General features: G+C 43.5%; 1 protein-coding gene across 1 annotated transcript in view; it reads left to right on the forward strand.

Moving 5' to 3' along the window:
- LOC112251572 (ephrin type-B receptor 1-like) overlaps positions 1–19,956 on the forward strand; it is a 200,872-nt gene that overhangs the window by 28,732 nt on the left and 152,184 nt on the right. The window lies entirely within an intron of this gene.

Consider the following 19,956-nt stretch of genomic DNA (forward strand, 5'->3'; position numbering starts at 1 on the left):
TCTCAACCACACTGCACACTGCCCTAACCCATCTGGACAAGAGGAATACCTATGTGAGAATGCTGTTCATCGACTACAGCTCGGCATTCAACACCATAGTGCCCTCCAAGCTCGTCATCAAGCTCGAGACCCTGGGTCTCGACCCCGCCCTGTGCAACTGGGTACTGGACTTCCTGACGGGCCGCCCCCAGGTGGTGAGGGTAGGCAACAACATCTCCACCCCGCTGATCCTCAACACTGGGGCCCCATAAGGGTGCGTTCTGAGCCCTCTCCTGTACTCCCTGTTCACCCACGACTGCGTGGCCACGCATGCCTCCAACTCAATCATCAAGTTTGCGGACGACACAACAGTGGTAGGCTTGATTAACAACAACGACGAGACGGCCTACAGGGAGGAGGTGAGGGCCCTCGGAGTGTGGTGTCAGGAAAATAACCTCACACTCAACGTCAACAAAACTAAGGAGATGATTGTGGACTTCAGGAAACAGCAGAGGGATCACCCCCTATCCACATTGATGGAACAGTAGTGGAGAGGGTAGTAAGTTTTAAGTTCCTTGGCGTACACATCACAGACAAACTGAATTGGTCCACCCACACAGACAGCATCGTGAAGAAGGCGCAGCAGCGCCTCTTCAACCTCAGGAGGTTGAAGAAATTTGGCTTGTCACCAAAAGCACTCACAAACTTCTACAGATGCACAATCGAGAGCATCCTGTCGGGCTGTATCACCGCCTGGTACGGCAACTGCTCCGCCCACAACCGTAAGGCTCTCCAGAGGGTAGTGAGTTCTGCACAACGCATCACCGGGGGCAAACTACCTGCCCTCCAGGACACCTACACCACCCGATGTCACAGGAAGGCCATAAAGATCATCAAGGACAACAACCACCCGAGCCACTGCCTGTTCACCCCGCTATCGTCCAAAAGGCGAGGTCAGTACAGGTGCATCAAAGCTGGGACCGAGAGACTGAAAAACAGCTTCTATCTCAAGGCCATCAGACTGTTAAACAGCCACCACTAACATTGAGTGGCTGCTGCCAACACACTGACTCAACTCCAGCCACTTTAATAATGGGAATTGATGGGAAATGATGTAAAATATATCACTAGCCACTTTAAACAATGCTACCTAATATAATGTTTACATACCCTACATTATTCATCTCATATGTATACGTATATACTGTACTCTATATCATCTACTGCATCCTTATGTAATACATGTATCACTAGCTATGTCACTTTGTTTACATACTCATCTCATATATATATACTGCACTCAATACCATCTACTGTATCTTGCCTATGCCGCTCTGTACCATCACTCATTCATATATCTTTATGTACATATTCTTTATCCCCTTACACTTGTGTCTATAAATAAGGTAGTAGTTTTGGAATTGTTATCTAGATTACTTGTTGGTTATTACTGCATTGTCGGAACTAGAAACACAAGCATTTCGCTACACTCACATTAACATCTGCTAACCATGTGTATGTGACAAAATAAAATTTGATTTGATTTATTTTAAAAACAGTACCACGCATTTAATTTAGTTCAACTACCACCAAGCTACTGCAAGAGGTAGTTTCATTTCTAGCTGAACTACATGTAGTTCACTACTGCCCAACACTGCTAAAGACACACCTTGATTCTCCGGGGTGCAGGTTACCCCTCACTGCTACGAGGGTAGAGAGAGGGTATCATGAGATCATCTGACTGTAGAGAGGAGAGTGTCTTGTGTGAAGTAATGGTATGAATATATACTTCATGTCTGAATAGAGGATAAGAGGGGATTTTAAATGGACAGTAAATGCATGGTGGGGGATGTTTTTCCCCTTGTTCTTTCCACTTATATTCAATTTTCTCTCTCTGTCGCTCTCTTGCGCTTTCTCTCACTCACTCACTCACTCTCTCACACATATATACATTCTGTAGACTCCCTCTTGTTGGCATGAGTCATATCCCTATATTCATAAAATAAGAAAATGTACCCATTATACACTGCATTTGTAAAGTAATCAGACCCGTTGACTTTTCCCATATTGTTACATTACAGCCTTATTCTAAAATATATCAAATTGTTGTTTTTTCCTCATCAATCTACACACAATACCCCACAATGACAAAGCCAAAAGCGTTTTTTAGAATACATTTCAAAAACTACTTAAATATCACATTTACATATGTTTTTAGACCCTTTACTGAGTACTTTGTTGAAGCACCTTTGGCAGCAATTACAGCCTCGAGTCTTCTTGGGAATGACACTACAAGCTTGACACACCTGTGTTTGGGGAGTTTCTCCCATTCTTCTCTGCAGACACTCTCAAGCTCTGGTGCCGGGTTGGATGGGGAGTGTCGCTGCACAGCTATTTTCAGGTCTCACCAGAGATTTTCAAGTCCGGCTCTGGCTGGGCCACCCAAGCAGGCCTCTATGTTCTTGGGACCTTCAATGCCGCAGAAATGTTTTGGTACACTTCCCCAATTCCTTCGACCTCATGGTTTGGTTTTTGCACTGACATGCACTGTCAACTGTGGGACCTATATATAGACAGGTGTGCCTTTCCAAATCATGTCTAATCAATTTAATGTACCATAGCTGGCCTTCAATCAAGTTGTAGAAACATCTCAAGGATGATCAATGGAAACAGGATGCACCTGAGCTCATTTTCAAGTCTCATAGCAAAGGGTCTGAATACTTATGTAAATAAGGTATTTCTGTTTTACGTTTTTATACATTTGCTAAAATGTCTAAAAAGCTTTTTTCACTTTGTCATTATGGGGTATTGTGTGTAGATGAGGATTTTTTTCCCTTCAATTAATCCATGTTAGAATAAGGATGTAACGTAACAAAATGTGAAAAAAGTCTGGATACTTTCCCGAATGCACTGTATCAGTTATCATTCATTGAGGAAATCGGCCAGTAAAACAATGCCATTGCGCGGGTTTAGGTTAAGGCGGAGCAGTCCTAGCATTAAAAAGGTTTTCCGGCTGTACTTTCCCCCTGGCTATTGTCACATGATTGTTGACTTTTAATTAACTGATACAATTGGCCCTTATCATAAGCAGTTTCTGTCATTCTTGAGCCATCCTTTCATTGGAACCAAGCTGGATTCCCTATGATTTCATACAGTAGCACACAGTGGAAATCCTGCTACAGTATATTTTGAGTCTCTGCTAAAAGTGTTTGCCTTAAACGTTTTAGTCAAAATGTGTTTACCCACAGCAAGTGTGCAAACCGGACTCTGTTATCAAAAGAAAACCAATGCTCTGTGGACTAAGGGAGGGAATGGAAATGTTTTTCCATCTCTACTGTAAGTAGGCTGGCTTACTTTCATGTTACCTTCTATGGCGAAATACAAATTAGAGTGATTTTCTGTTACGTATCATGATTTCACCTGCATCTTGGACCACACAGGGCAGACTACGGGCTTCATGAAACATGTCTCCCTATGCACATCACATTCACACTGGGAAGGGGCTGATCTAAGGACTGAACACAACAGTAATAACCTGCTGGGTGTCTTGACCACTTCCTTTGCTGTGTATTGTATAAGTGATGGTGACCTAAACTCAAATCTTTTGGGAGTGGCAGAACTAATGCACGATGGCTGACGTACATCAACAGTGTAGGTCTATATTATGATAACGTGAATCTATGACCTTAAGTCTATTTATCAAAGAGACATTATCAGTTAGTCGGATGAGTGATTGACGGTAAATAGTCTCCTTTAATATCCTTCCAGAAAATCCATTTTGCCATGAGGGAATGTCATTACACCTTTATCACAGCAGATTTCGGCTGCAGCTGGCGCTTTAAAGCCTTTCTCATTTTGGCAATACAGCAACTCTTTAATTCAGCTTTGAATAGATGTTGTTTTATTGGTGCATAATGGAGTGAGAAGACCGGGATATTTCCCTGTGAATCATAGCTCTGTGTGTGTGATGGTATTGTGTGAAATGTCTGCTGGCAACCTATCACCTGAGATAAAAAGAGGGATTGGAGGCAGATGTCAACCTCAGAACTTGTTTACCTCAGTGGATTAATTGCGTCAGTCACTCTGACTGACAGTTCAAATTTCCTGTGTAAACAAATGCATGAGCATGATTGTGGCCCTGTGCACAAATATCACGATGTGCACATGTGATCTTGTGCTAGTGCACAATAAATACTGTATGTGCATGTGTGCATTTGACACACGTGCTAGCACACACACACACACACAATCTTGTACAACTAACCTTGTGGGGACACACAATTCAGTCCCATTCAAAATCCTATTTTCCCTAACCCCTAAGCCGTACGCTAACCTTAACCTTAACCCTAACCCAAAAACCTAACATTAACCCCCAAACCTAACCCTAGCTCCTAACGCTAAAACTAACGCTAGTTTCTAACCCTAAACCTAATTCTAACCCTAACACTAATTATCTCTCTCGTCCTCTCTCTGTGTATTGTAATCAGAGCCATCAGAGAAGTGTCTTGCCTTCTCCAGTTACAGTTGAAGTCGGAAGTTTACATACACTTAGGTTGGAGTCATTAAAACTCGTTTTTCAACCACTCCACAAATTTCTTGTTAACAAACTAATCTTTTTTGCAAGTCGGTTAAGACATCTACTTTGTGCATGACACAAGTAACTTTTCCAACAATTGTTTACAGACAGATTATTTCACTTATAATTCACTGTATCACAATTCCAGTGTGTTAGAAGTTTACATATACTAAGTTGACTGTGCCTTTAAACAGCTTGGAGAATTCCTGAAAATGATGTCATGGCTTTAGAAGTTTCTGATAGGCTAATTGACATAATTCGAGTCAATTGGAGGTGTACCTGTGGATATATTTCAAGGCCTACCTTCAAACTCAGTGCCTCTGCTTGACATCATGGGAAAATCGAAAGAAATTAGCCAAGACCTCAGAAAAAAAATTGTAGACCTCCACAAGTCTGGTTCATCCTTGGGAGCAATTTCCAAACGCCTGAAGGTACCACGTTCATCTGTACAAACAATAGTACGCAAGAATAAACACTATGGGATCACGCAGCCGTCATACCGCTCAGAAAGGAGACGCGTTCTGTCTCCTAGAAATGAACGTACTTTGGTGCGAAAAGTGAAAATCAATCCCAGAACAACCGCAAAGGACCTTGTGAAGATGCTGGAGGAAATGGGTACAAAAGTATCCACAGTAAAACGAGTCCTATATCGACATAACCTGAAAGGCCACTCAGCAAGGAAGAAGCCACTGCTCCAAAACCTGCATAAAAAAGCCAGACTATGTTTGCAACTGCACATTGGGACAAAGATTGTACTTTTTGGAGAAATGTCCTCTGGTCTGATGAAACAAAAATGGAACTGTTTGGACTTAATTACCATCGGTATTTGGAGGAAAAAGGGGATGCTTGCAAGTCGAAGGACACCATCCCAACCGTGAAGCACGGGGGTGGCAGCATCATGTTGTGGGGGTGCTTTGCTGCAGGAGGGACACTTCAGTAGATGGTAGATCTACTAAGTAGATGGTATCATGAGGCAGAAAAATTATGTGGATATATTGAAGCAACATCTCAAGACATCAGTCAGGAAGTTAAAGCTTGGTTGCAAATGGGTCTTCCAAATGGACAATGACCCCAAGCATACTTCCAAAGTTGTGGCAAAATGGCTTAAGGACAACAAAGTCAAGGTATTGGAGGGGCCATCACAAAGCCCTGACCTCAATCCTATAGAAAATGTGTGGGCAGAACTGAAAAAGTGTGTGCGAGCAGTGAGGCCTACAAACCTGACTCAGTTACACCAGGTCTGTGAGGAGGAATGGGCCAAAATTCACCCAATTTATTGTGGGAAGCTTCTGGAAGGCTACGTGGTACGTTTGACCTAAGTAAAACACTTTAAAGGCAATGCTACCAAATACTAATTGAGTGTATGTAAACGTCTGACCCACTGGGAATGTGACGAAAGAAATAAAATCTGAAATAAATCATTCTCTCTACTATTATTCTGACATTTTACATTCTTAAAATAAAGTGGTGATCCTAACTGACCTAAAACAGGGAATTTTGCTGGGATTAAATGTCAGGAGTTGTGAAAAACTGAGTTTAAATACATTTGGCTAACGTGTATGTAAACTTTCAACTGTATGTCACGTCTGATTGACGGCTGACTGGATAGGTGCCCGTGGAGATTGCATCTAAATCGAGAAGAGAGAACTGAGCACATGCCTCTTTCTCAGTGAAAGACGAGATGATAGATTTTAGAGTGGCCAAGTAAAATAAGAGGGAGAGAGAGAGGAGTATTTTCTTAGATTTTGGAGTGAGCCACTGAATGAGCATATGGGAGTATTGTCCCAGGGGACTCATTCTTCCTGAGTGGACGTGAAGTGTTTACAGAGGAATAAATATACCCCTCGCCGGGGGACTACGGCGGCCAGCTGCTCCGAGTCAAGTTTCCCCCAGGGATACTGATAGAGACGTACTGTTGCCTAGCCCTTCTCAGAGTCAGAGGGGAGTTCAGGACTCGAGTCACGGGCCCCCCCACCATTGGCCCTCAGTCATAGGGCCCATTGACAGGCCCCTACCTCATCTAACAGCTGCCCAGAATCAGATTTCTCTCTGAGAGTGCTTATATCAGCACTCCATACCAGCTTGTCTTTTTAGGAAAGTATGACTTTCCCAGTAGTGATAGACCTCTTATTCTTCAAGAAGCTGCTCTGAGTCAAGTTTCCCTCTACCCTTAAGGTACCAAACATACGTCCTCCACATCTCCACCTTCCTCTCCCTCCATATTCCTTGAATCCCATCTTCATCCCAATCATCATTTTCCTCAGCTCCTCCTTCTCACATGCCACATGTCTGGTGACCTTTTTACCTGCTCCCCAGTCCAAATACCTATGACACGCACAGGCATGCACATGTACACACCTGTGTCTGTCCATCTGCACCTATCAGCCCTTAGCCAGGTTAACCCAACATGACAGGTAACGTAAACAAGCCACAGCCATAGGGTAACATGAAATGCCTGTGGAATTTAGCCACCTGTCACTTACATTACATGCACACGTATGCCACACACACACACACACACACACACATTATACACATACTTAAAACTGAGCTAAGAGTTTCAACACGTTCACTGCTGAGTTTAGTCTTAAAGGAGATCATTAAACACTGCCTTTATGTTTCTCTTGAACATGAGGGATATTTCCCCCTCTTAACCACCTTGCTTCAAATCCCCCCAAACCCTCAACACTCTGCCACTTCACCTGGAGTGTCCGTGAGGCATTTTCCACAAGTGACCCAGGTTACCTTTCTGTGCTGCCACTCAAGTGGTCTCAGTGGCCCCTGGCCATATCGTATTTAAAATCCAGATGTTTTTACACAGGGTTAGCGCATGTCTGACAGTCACTTTTCAGGCTGTTTGGGCAGTGACATTTGGTCAGCACTTCTCTTCAGTAGCATTGGTATCACGCAGAGCTGTCAGCACAGTAGAGGGAGCTCTGCTCAGGGCTTTGGATAGGACAGAGAGCCAATGTTGTTCAGTGGCGTCTACTCAACAGCCTGTCAACACTCTCCTTCACTCTTAGTCAACACACTGTATCAAAAATACATACAAGGACTTGGAGAATGTGGTTTGTCAGCTGGAATAGTTATTGGATAGTTGGATCAGATTTATTTTCTGGCTTCCCAAAGTGAGAAGAACTAAACTGTTCTCTCTCGTTTTTTTGCGTTTTCCTATTTTATCACTCTTATTCCTTCCCTCTCAGTAACTCGGTGAATAATTCCTCATAGGAGCTTAAGAACTGTGCCTACGGCCAAATGCTATTGTGTCTCTTACAGCAGTCAGGCATACTGTATTGAATTTATTTCTGTAGTATATTTACCCAGTGCCACCCTGGGGGTGTATGTTCTGTAGAGCCTTTGTTTCAGATTCCTTTAATATGCTTCTCTCCATGGTCACGATGTTGTGTTTGATGTGGGTAGAACTATACCTATGTCCCTCTCACTGTTCCATACCTTAGGAGTACCTTTCAGACTCCAATTGTTCCTGTTCTTTAAGGCCGTGTCATCATGTGCCTCAGGAATCAATACATTCTCCAGACATATCTGTATGGTTGAGTATGGTCTCCTGCAGAAGGCCATACAAGTCATTCTGGACACCGAGGGAATATGAAAAAGATGGAATGAGGGAGCGAGACAAAGAGAAAGGGTCTCATCCCTTCACTCAGAGAGGGAAGTCATTTGCGGCTGGTATTGGTCTCACTAATTCCTGGCTAACAGTTTCCTCCTCATAGCTTCCATGTGAGGTATTTCAGCAAGGATGGATGCCTGCAATTAACTTTAATCCCATTTCTGTGAGCTCCAATCTGAAGCCAGGCTTTTTAAATGACCAGTCAGAGTTATATACCCCATGCACAAGGGAGGACTTAGTCGCATGAGTAATACTCCCTTCTGTTGATATTTGGAGTAAGTGTAAGATATGAAAGGTTTTTGTCTCTCAATAGAGACCTTTACTTTTTATATCTCTCTCTCACCAGTAACATAGAAGTAATCCTATCTGTTCAGAATGACTGTTTGCCTCCCCTGTTGAGGCGCTCACCAAAAGTCTTCAGCCCTGCTCAGTGGATCAGCAGATAATTGAGCTGTCATCTCCTCAAGTCAAATACTAGGCAGGCAGACTGACAGTATGAAATTCATGCATGTCTCCACAGTGGGAGCATGTTGAATATCGAGACACAATATACTGAGTTGGAAGTCTGGAGAACTGACAGCAATTACAATGGAATCTAAGGTGTCAAATCCAAATGAATCTAGAATTGAACTGCCTGGCATTCTATACCAGACTGTTCTAGAGTCCTGTGAGAAAATGAAGACTACACAGAGTTGTGAAGGAGCCAGTAAAAAGCCTGTAATGGAGTACATAATGTGTCGCAACTAAAAGCTGTGTATGTATCCCAGGGCTCTGTACTGGTTTATAGTCCAATCTACATGAAGCAGTAATAGGGTCTCTCCTCAGCTAATGTACAGCAGCCAGGTACTGAGGCACAGCTGTGTACAAACTGCCATAGTATCTGCTGCAAGACTCAATTTACCCAATGATGAGTCTGTAATTGCATGGACCAAAATAGAAAGAGCTATAACTAGAATGTGTGATTATGTGATGCAAGCAGATCTAAGGAGTTCACCTTCATAATTTTCAGTGAAATCATTGTAAAATGGACACTATTTTGTAAATTCATAGGGATGGAGTCTTTCAGAAGGGTGCTTTGGGTAGTCTAGTCTGTCCTCCATGTTCTCTCATGGCATGTCTATCTACCGCCTGTTCAACTTAGTCAGAGCCCAGTCACTCGAGTCCTCCAATCACTCTGTCAGCAGCAGGAGTCGCACTGATGACATCTATGGGGGGTGAGAGGTACTTAGTGGGTAACCCCCTCTTCACTCCGCCATCTTGGGCAAGCAATCAATCAGTGCAACAGAAGAGCCAAGATCTAAGACTAGCTCCTCAGATCACTTTTCACTGTTCTCCACAATGATGATTCATATTTTAGGGTTTTATGGCAAGATACGTTTTACTTCTCTTGTCTTGTATGTTGGTGCTGACCCTAATCATCCTTATACTCCTGATTCCTGTGGTGCTCTATGTTGGCGTTTTTATTTGCAGATGTCTTTCTCGGTCTGCCTGCTGATGGCCAACCTACCGTAGAGGAAGGTAATTAATTAGTGTCTGGAGAGGAGAAATTAATTGCACTCCATCGCTCCCCAGGTCCTCTGCAGGGAAAACAGCAGACAAGGCCTGGCGTAAACTACATCCTGTGTGTGTGTGTGTGTGTGCGCATGTGCATATGTGTGATTGTGTGTGTAGGACCATTTTGTGTAACTCTGTACCAGTACACTAAACTGGGGAGGCTGGGTTATGGTGGAAAGGCTGACTGAGCTAATTAAACAATTATCCAGTCAGTGGTGACACAGCTTCCATGACACTGATAGACTTCCGGCGCCGACAGAGATGGCCGCCTCGCTTCGCTTTCCTAGGAAACTATGCAGTATTTAGTTTTTTTTTACGTGTTATTTCTTACATTGGTACCCCAGGTAATCTTAGGTTTCATTACATACAGTCGAGAGGAACTACTGAATATAAGAGCAACGTCAACTCACCATCATTACGACCAGGAAAATGACTTTCCCGAAGCGGATCCTGTGTTCTGCCTTCCACCCAGGACAATGGATTGGATCCCAGCCGACGACCCAAAACAACGACGTCTTAAAAGAGGCAAACGAAGCGGTTTTCTGATCAGGCTCCGGAGAAGGGCACTTCGCGCACCGCTCACTAGCATAATACTCGCCAATGTCCAGTCTCTTGACAATAAGGTTGATGAAATACGAGCAAGGGTAGCATTCCAGAGGGACATCAGAGACTATAACGTTCTTTGCTTCACGGAAACATGGCTCACTCGAGAGACGCTAACGGAGTCGGTGCAGCCTGCTGGTTTTTTCATGCATCGGGCCGACAGAAACAACCATCTTTCTGGTAAGAAGAGGGGCGGGGGGGGGGTATGCCTATGATTAACGAGACGTGGTGTGATCATAACAACATACAGAAACTCAAGTCCTTCTGTTCACCTGACTTAGAATTCCTCACAATCAAATGTCGACCGCATTATCTACCAAGGGAATTCTCTTCGATTATAATCACAGCCGTATATATATTCCCCCCCCAAGCAGACATATCGATGGCCCTGAATGAACTTTATTTGACTCTATGCAAACTGGAAACCACATATCCTGAGGCTGCCTTCATTGTAGCTGGGGATTTTAACAAGGCTAATCTGAAAACAAGACTCCCTAAATTGTATCAGCATATCGATTGCGCAACCAGGGCTGGTAAAACCCTGGATCATTGCTATTCTCACTTCCGCGACGCATATAAGGCCCTGCCCCCGCCCTCCTTTCGGAAAAGCTGACCACGACTCCATTTTGTTGCTTCCAGCCTACAGACAGAAACTAAAACAAGAAGCTCCCGTGCTCAGGTTTGTTCAACGCTGGTCCGACCAATCTGATTCCACGCTTCAAGACTGCTTCGATCACGTGGATTGGGATATGTTCCGCATTGCGTCAAACAACAACATTGATGAATACGCTGATTCGGTGTGCGAGTTCATTAGAAAGTGCATTGACGATGTCGTACCCATAGCAACGATTAAAACATTCCCAAACCAGAATCCGTGGATTGATGGCAGCATTCGCGTGAAACTGAAAGCGTGAACCACTGCTTTTAACCAGGGCAAGGTGACCAGAAACATGACCGAATACAAACAGTGTAGCTATTCCCTCTGCAAGGCAATCAAACAAGCTAAGCGTCAGTATAGAGACAAAGTAGAGTCGCAACTCAACGGCTCAGACACGAGGTATGTGGCAGGGTCTACAGTCAATCACAGATTACAAAAAGAAAACCAGCCCTGTCTCGGACCAGGATGTCTTGCTCCCAGACAGACTAAATAACTTTTTTTCCCGCTTTGAGGACAATACAGTGCCACTGACACAGTCCGCAACCAAAACCTGCGGACTCTCCTTCACTGCAGCCGACGTGAGTAAAACATTTAAACGTGTCAACCCTCGCAAGGCTGCAGGCCCAGACGGCATCCCCAGCCGTGTCCTCAGAGCATGCGCAGACCAGCTGGCTATTGTGTTTACGAACATATTCAATCAATCCTTATCCCAGTCTGCTGTTCCCACAAGCTTCAAGAGGGCCGCCATTGTCCCTGTTCCCAAGAAAGCTAAGGTAACTGAGCTATACGACTACCGCCCCGTAGCACTCACTTCCGTCATCATGAAGTGCTTTGAGAGACTGGTCAAGGACCATATCACCTCCACCCTACCTGACACCCTAGACCCACTCCAATTTGCTTACCGCCCAAATAGGTCCACAGACGACGCAATCGCAACCACACTGCACACTGCCCTAACCCATCTGGACAAGAGGAATACCTATGTGAGAATGCTGTTCATCGACTACAGCTCAGCATTTAACACCATAGTACCCTCCAAACTCGTCCCTGGGTCTCGACCCACGTGGGTGTAACCAATAAGGAGATGGCACGTGGGTACCTGCTTCTATAAACCAATGAGGAGATGGGCGAGGCAGGACTTGCAGCTCGATCTGTGTCACAAATAGAACTGACTTCTATTTTATTCCTTGGCAACGCAGATGCTCATTGGCCCGCGCGAACAGTGTGGGTGCAATAATTGAATAATATAGATTTGAAATGTATTTTGCAACGCTCGCGCACGTGACGTGAGCAGTGTAGTCAGCCTGTTAGGACTATATACAGGATCACGGTGGCAAGGCATACGTTTTTACTAACAGGTTAAAGAGCAAACAATGCAATTATCACAGCACATGCTGTAGGTTATAATATAGCCTTTTTTTCCTGGCTTGTCTTCCCCAGTGATCTTACCCATGCACCGCTACTATGCACACGTACACAATCCAGTCTTAAAATCCTTCTTTAACCTGTCTCCTCCCCTTCATCTACACCGATTTATGTCACGGCCCTCAAAAGAACTGGACCAAAGTGCAGCGTGGTGAGCGTACAATTTTCCTTTATTTAAAATGACGCCAACAAAACAATAAACAATCCAAAACGACCGTGACGCTTAAGGGCCACAAACAAAATTAACTTACCACACAGAAAGGAGGGAAAAGGGCTCCCAAAGTATGGTTCCCAAACAGAGACAACGATAGACAGCTGTCCCTGAGAACCATACCCGGCACATAGACACACAAAATCATAGAAAACAACACAGAATGCCCACCACAAATCACACCCTGACCAAACCAAATAGAGACATAAAAAGGCTCTAAGGTCAGGGCGTGACAGATTGAAGTGGATTTAACAAGTGACATCAATAAGGGATCATGTTTTCGTAATGTTTTGTGTACTCAGTGTATGTATATATTACGGTGACCGCGGCCATTTGGCTGACCAATTACCGTCATCCAAAATCCCATGACCATCACGGGCATAATTGAGTCGTTTAAACCATTTGTATCGATTGCGAGTGTCTGGGGCTATACAGTCACAGCTTGTATGTGGGGTGAGACACTGTATATTCTTTCACATTTCCCCTTCATGATCAATGCCTGTACCCCTCTGTGTTTGAATTGCACAAATCCATACTCTTGTGTGTTCCTATTGGGGGGAAAATAAGGTTATGATTGGCAGGGCATAAAGAGCGCTCTCTAGAGACATTCAGTTCCGAAATTAAACCTGGGGCTTTTCACCCGGACCCGATATGCATAAAAATAATAATATAGAGACCCGTTCCAAATGGACCCGATGACAACTAGACCCGATTAGTATAGATCTGGTCGGATCCAGACTCGATCCAAGTGAGGGAAGCAGCAGAAAAGGCAATTTTTAAGATACTTTATTAACTGGAGCTGATAAAGCGTGAGGTAGAGAAGGTGCCGCTCTAGCAGGGGCCGTGTGTGCTGTGTGTAGGCTACTGTGAGTGAGCGAGTGACATGGGGAGCAGGGAGGAGGGGGGGAGAGACGAGACAGCAACCAATCAAGCCGACTCACGCTATAGTATAATAACAGCTGCCATAGCTAGGTTATTTATCTAGGTTATTTATCATCCAATATATATACGTAGTGCCTGTCTTGACTGCATCAGACCCAGGTAGCCTAGTGGTTAGAGCATTGGGCCAGTAACCCAGCAAGGTTGCTAGATTGAACCCCCGAGCTGACAAGGTTCAAATCTGTCGTTCTGCCCCTGAACAAGGCAGTTAACCCACTGTTCCTAGGTTGTCATTGTAAATAAGAATTTGTTCTTAACTGACTTGCCTAGTTAAATAAAGTTTGAAAAAACATTGAGATAGCTAGCTAGTCTAATTGAGGCTGCATGTGCTTTCTTGTCCTACACAGTTGCAAACAACAACAACTCCATTAAGTAACAGCCTACCTGTTGGCTCTTGGTCGTTGTAGCTATCCTTTGAACTTTTAATTCTGTAATTTTAATTCCATCTTCAATTGATTAGATATATCCTAACTTTTGCCATACATGGAGATTGTAGTCTATTGCCGCATTGATGATTTATGATCGGTCAACAACAAGCTACAAGCGCCACTCTCCACTCTCGTGAAAAGCAAGAGCAGCAGCATAAATTACACAATTTCTCTCAGTCTCTGTCTCTCTATACACACTGCAGCGGTCTCGTTTGGATCAGATAAATTACACATACCCAAGACATTATTTAGAATTCTGGATCCAGACCCGCTCAGGTCTTGGGTATTTCGGATACAGGTGGATCCGTGAAGACCTCTAGCACTCTCGCCTACAGTCTGTCTAAAGAAACCCCATCTCTGCCCTGAATCCATGGGCAGTCTCCAAAAATAAACTGTTGATACATCTATTGGGAAAATATGCTTTCAGATATAGTTGCACCTGTGATCTGTTGTTAAAGCGCAATTCCGCCACTTTTCAACCTCATATTCATCATCTCCAACACCATACCAGTGTCTACATACAGTACATGACCAAAAGTATGTGGACACCATGAAATACAGCCCCAGACCATAAGTCCAACCTCCACCAAACTTTGGCACCATGCATTGGGGCAGGTAGCGTTCTCCTGGCATCCGCCAAACCCAGATTTGTCCGTTGGACTGCCAGATGGTGAAGACTGATTCATCACTCCAGAGAACACGTTTCCACTGTTCCAGAATCCAAAGCTTTTTACCACTCTAGCCGACGCTTGGCATTGCGCTGGTGATAGGCTTGTGTGCGGCTGCTCGGCCATGGAAACCCATTTCATGAAGCTCCTGACAAACAGTGATTGTGCTGACGTTGCTGCTAGAGGCAGTTTGGAACTCGGTAGTGAGTGTTGCAGCCGAGGACAGACGATTTTTACCCACTATGCACTTCAGCACTCTGCGGTCCAGTTCTGTGAGCTTGTGTGGACTACCACTACGCGGCTGAGCCGTTGTTTTTCCTATACGTTTCCACTTCACAATAACAGCACTTACAGTTAAGCGGGGCAGTTCTAGCAGGGCAGAATTTTGATTAACTGACTTGTTGGAAAGGTGGCATCCTTTGACGGTGCCATGTTGAAAGTCACTGAGCTCTTCAGTAAGGCCATTCTACTGACAATTTTTGTCTATGGAGATCACATGTCTGTGTGCTCAATTTTATACACCTGTCAGCAATGGGTGTGGCTGAAGTAGCTGAATCCATTAATTTGAAGGGGTATCCACATACTTCTGTGTATATATAGTGTATGTGGAAACGACTCGTTTCTATGATCTGTGGTTAGAAAGGTCCTAAAAAATACTTCTCTGTGACGTCACAGGGTAGGATTAAAAGAACCTTCAACAAGTTTCTAGCCAGAGGGAGGGTATTTTCTTGCTCTCCACATCACCGCAAATGTCATAGTGTTTGAAGATCGCTGTTTTTAAAATGTTTTAACTTTTGGTGATGCTATCGTGTAGAACTTTTTCATTTAAGATTTGAACTCCGTGAGCGAGGACAATGGCCAACCGTCGCTGAACATTATTATTATTGACATTATTGATATTGTATTCATATTAGCCGCAGTGTTTTAGTGGGTCAGACTATTGAAATATGAACTCTACTATTGACTAATTTGTCATGTTGTACAGCAACGTGCATTGATTGTCCATTCTATAAATACTTTGGCCAAACATACATGGCCAGAGATCATCTATACTCTCTCTATTGCCATCTCTCTTTTTCCTATTTTAAGCTCCATAGTGGCTAAGGTGGTGGTTATATTTGTATTAAGAGATGATCATCTGGACCATTAGATCTGCCACAGTAGCTGGCCATTTTGGCCAACCATAACAAGTACAGTGTGTCATAGAAGGGCGTTATGTCTGTGCAATATGTTTATCACACCATTACCGAACCTGTACAAGTTTCGAACCTTTCCTGATAAATGTCTTTACTTTGAACATCCAGACTTGCAACCTTTTGAAAGCACTCAAATCTGAGGAGACATACTGTACATAATAAAAACAGACCATATTTAGATCTCTAAGCACAAAAAAATCTTCAGATCTTGTGTAAAAGAATGCCAGATATAGCTATACTTGAAACATTCCTCCACCCTGACAGGTATGTCCAAGGATAATCACTGTATGATCACCTTGTTGTGATTAAAAGTGACGGTACTTTCATGGTGTAACATGTCACCCAGAGAAGCTTGGCTAAGAACGCCTACAAATAAATTGGGTCATGCTTGCGATTCTAAAAATAGATCCACGGACACACAAGACTTTTCATGTGTGAATTTTTCCTACACAGCATTCAGTGTAGCCTAGCTTTGGGACACAACATCAGAAGTCTGTGTATTGGTTGGACTCCCTGAGTTGTGCATCATTCTGGTGGCTGGCGGTGGAAAATAACCCTACAACAATATAGCCGGCTTCAGCCCAAAAACTTTTCCTGTCAACAAACGCATATGTAGAATCTCTAGGAACTCAACATACCAGATGTAAAGTAAAAGGTGACATTCACTATCAAATAAACATATCGAATAAACATATCAAATAAACAATGTGACCCTCATGTGAGGTGTGTGTGGTCTAATGGCAGCCCGCTGTCTAACTCAACAGGAATACGGTGCTGTTCAGACAAAAGTTGGATTCAGATGTTTATTTGATAGCGAGGGACACGTTTCACTTTACATCTGGTTAGTAGAATTCCTAGAGATTCTGCATATGCCTTCTACAAACTGATGCTGTCACTAAGATCACACTCAACGAGCTGTATAGGGCCATAAGCAAAAAAGAAAATGCTCATCCAGAAGCTGCGCTCTTAGTGGCCGGTGATTGTAATGCAGGAAAACTGAAATCTGTTTTACATCCTTTCTACCAGCATGTCATCTTTGCAACTAGAGGGGGGAAAAACTCTAGATCACCTTTACTCCACACACAGAGATTCATACAAAGCTCTCCCTCCCCCTTCATTTGGCAAATCTGACCATAACTCTATCCTCATGATTCCTGTTTACAAGCAAAAACTCAAACAGTAAGTACCAGTGATGCGCTCAATACGGAAGTGATCCAATGAAGCGGATGCTAAGCTGCAGGACTGTTTCGCTAGCACAAACTGGAATATGTTTCGTGATTCATCTGATGGCATTGAGGAGTTTACCACATCAGTCACCGGCTCCTAAACAGCTTTGACCCCCCCCAAGCCATAAGACATATTTATTTATTGTTTTTCTTTATGCTGACTCTCTTGCACTGGCTATATATGCACACTCACTTGACTCTACCCACACACTCACACATACTACACTGCCACTCCAACACACACACACACACACACACACTACATAAGCTATCACACAAAACACACACACATGCATATTTACGCCACACACTCACACATAGACACACTTTCACACTCTTCCCAGATGCTGCTGCTCCTCTGTTTATTATCCTGATTGCCTAGACACTTTTAACCCTACCTACATGTACGTACTGTATTATCTCAATTACCTCACTTACCTCATACCCCTGCAAATTGACTCAGTACTGGCACTTGTATTTAGCCTCGTTATAGTCACTGTCTCCTTTTTTATTTAGCAAATATTTTTCAGACTTTTTAACTCTGCATTGTTGTTTAGGGGCTCATAAATAAGCAGTTCACTGTAAAGTCTACACTTGTTGTATTCGGCGCATGTGACCAATAAAATTTGATTTGACAATAACAACAGGATATTAAAACAGATAAGTAGGAATGACCAGTGTCATAAAAATCATCTTGAGATTGGTTGTCCTGCCATACAACTGCTTTTTCTGTCAAATGTATCCTAGCTCATTTTGTGATGTTGCATTGTGGAATTAATATACCTTGTATTGCATTACTTACTAGTTGGTAGAGGGATGTTTTATAGAGTAGGAATATGTTATGATATTGTTCTGTGGTATTGTTGTTGGCTCATGATGTTGCTGTGTCATAATGTAATAAAGTAAGGTGTTTCTCTGGTTTAGTGAAACTGTGTGATGCCATTTATGCCACAAAATGAACTTGTAATCTTAAAGTTGCTACAATACCGACCTCTGAGAATACCTATCCCCAGGTATTGGTAGCTGAATAAGTGTGCCATCATTGGAAAGCACAGCTGGCACACTGCTGGGAAATGCAATGGATTTACTTCAACACTGAACACAGATGTTAACGTGTTCTGGCTCATTGCGTTCTCGTCACCCTCCCTTGCCTAACTGCAGAGGAGGGGTAGTGTGACTGTGGTGTGGCTTTTTCTATGGGTCTCTGTAAAGATACAGTAGGCTCGGCATGGCTCCTTTCGTGCTAAACCCCCAGAACGCTTGGCTGACTGATTGGGCAACTGGCTAGTGCTGTTCTGGAGGCTTCCGTTGTCTCTTGTCCCAGGGGTTTTTACTACGCATGCAGCAGCTTCACATGGTGAATGACAAACAGATGCCAGGTACAGGCTAGGGATGCATTGCTTCACAGGACATGCTAATCAAAATGGCTATTTCCATTCTGTTTTGCCCCCACCTAAGCTAACAGCAAATGACATAAACATGAAAATACAGCTAAGCCCACACACCCTTGTTCCCACAGAAACATCCTGCTGTTACATGTTCTGTAGCTGGTCTTGGAGTGTCTTTTCTAGAACATCTATCATGGGTGTCAATCTAAAGAGCCTATATTTCCATGCAAAATTCTGAGATATTCTGTCTGATGATCTACTAAGACTGAGGAAGCCCTAATAGGATTAATGTGTGGCTTTGAGCTCTGTGGGAGTGAAAGGCAGACCGGCACCCTGTGGTTGGTCCTGGCCCTGGACCTGCTCTCATCTCCTCTGCCCTGCTCTCCTCTGCTGACTACAGAGAACACCCTCCACAGGCACTGACCTCAGTGGGCTCAACACTTATTCTGCCAGCCAGTGGTCAGTGTCTCAATGGGTCTATGATGAACTGTAACCCTGAAATAAACCACAATAGTTATTGTATAGCATTATGGGTATTGCATCGAGACTAGGAATAAGTAGCTGTATACAGAGAAATAAAGAAATATAAAAAATACAGTATGGCTTTACCCTGACCAGTTTGCAGATGAGTGGGAAGGGATCAGTGATTTATATATACACTAGATGACTGATAGGGGTGCTGGGTTGAAGCCACTGTGCTTCCAACTTGGCACTCCCTCATCGTCATAAAAAATATTTTGGAAGCTATAGAAATGGATTTATTAATGTCCACATTTATTATATTACAGACACCTTAATGCATACTTCTAAATTACATGAGCTAAACATACAAATACATTTAGTTAAAATATTTACATTTTTCCTTAAAGTAAAATTTTTAGAGAGAACTAATGCTACTGACCCCACTACACCACTACAAAAAAATACTTGTCCTTTTGTCCTTAAATGTAATTGAAATACTGTAGAATTCCATTCATTCCTATGGAGGACTGCTCCTACTGGGGAGTGCCAATATGGCCATCCAGTGGCTACAAAGCCTCTCAATGGCCAATACATAGCATCAGAAATCCACGGTTTATATACATCATTGGAGGGGATGGGTTGAGGGCACTTGTAGGAAGGTGAGTTGGGGTGAGGGCAATTGTTTTTTGGGGGATTCTGCATGGGGTGGTTGATTGGTTGGCAGTTGATTGGACCAGACCCTCTCTCTGTAAAATGGCTGCTGTTATCGACTGATGATTTACCCATGCTGCTGATGCCTTTCCACCTGCTGACTTGATCGACTCCCAGGAAAATTGTGAAGAAGGAAGAGAGCGACAGACAGACAGACAGACAGACAAAAATATCACAAAGGGATCAGTGTCAATGCTTTGGGAAAATCGAAAAATAGTTGTGGTGATTGCAATTGTTTTTTGGGGGATTCTGCATGGGGTGGTTGATTGGTTGGCAGTTGATTGGACCAGACCCTCTCTCTGTA

The sequence above is a fragment of the Oncorhynchus tshawytscha genome, linkage group LG05 (assembly GCF_018296145.1).
Source record: "Oncorhynchus tshawytscha isolate Ot180627B linkage group LG05, Otsh_v2.0, whole genome shotgun sequence".
Taxonomy (NCBI): Eukaryota; Metazoa; Chordata; class Actinopteri; order Salmoniformes; family Salmonidae; genus Oncorhynchus; species Oncorhynchus tshawytscha.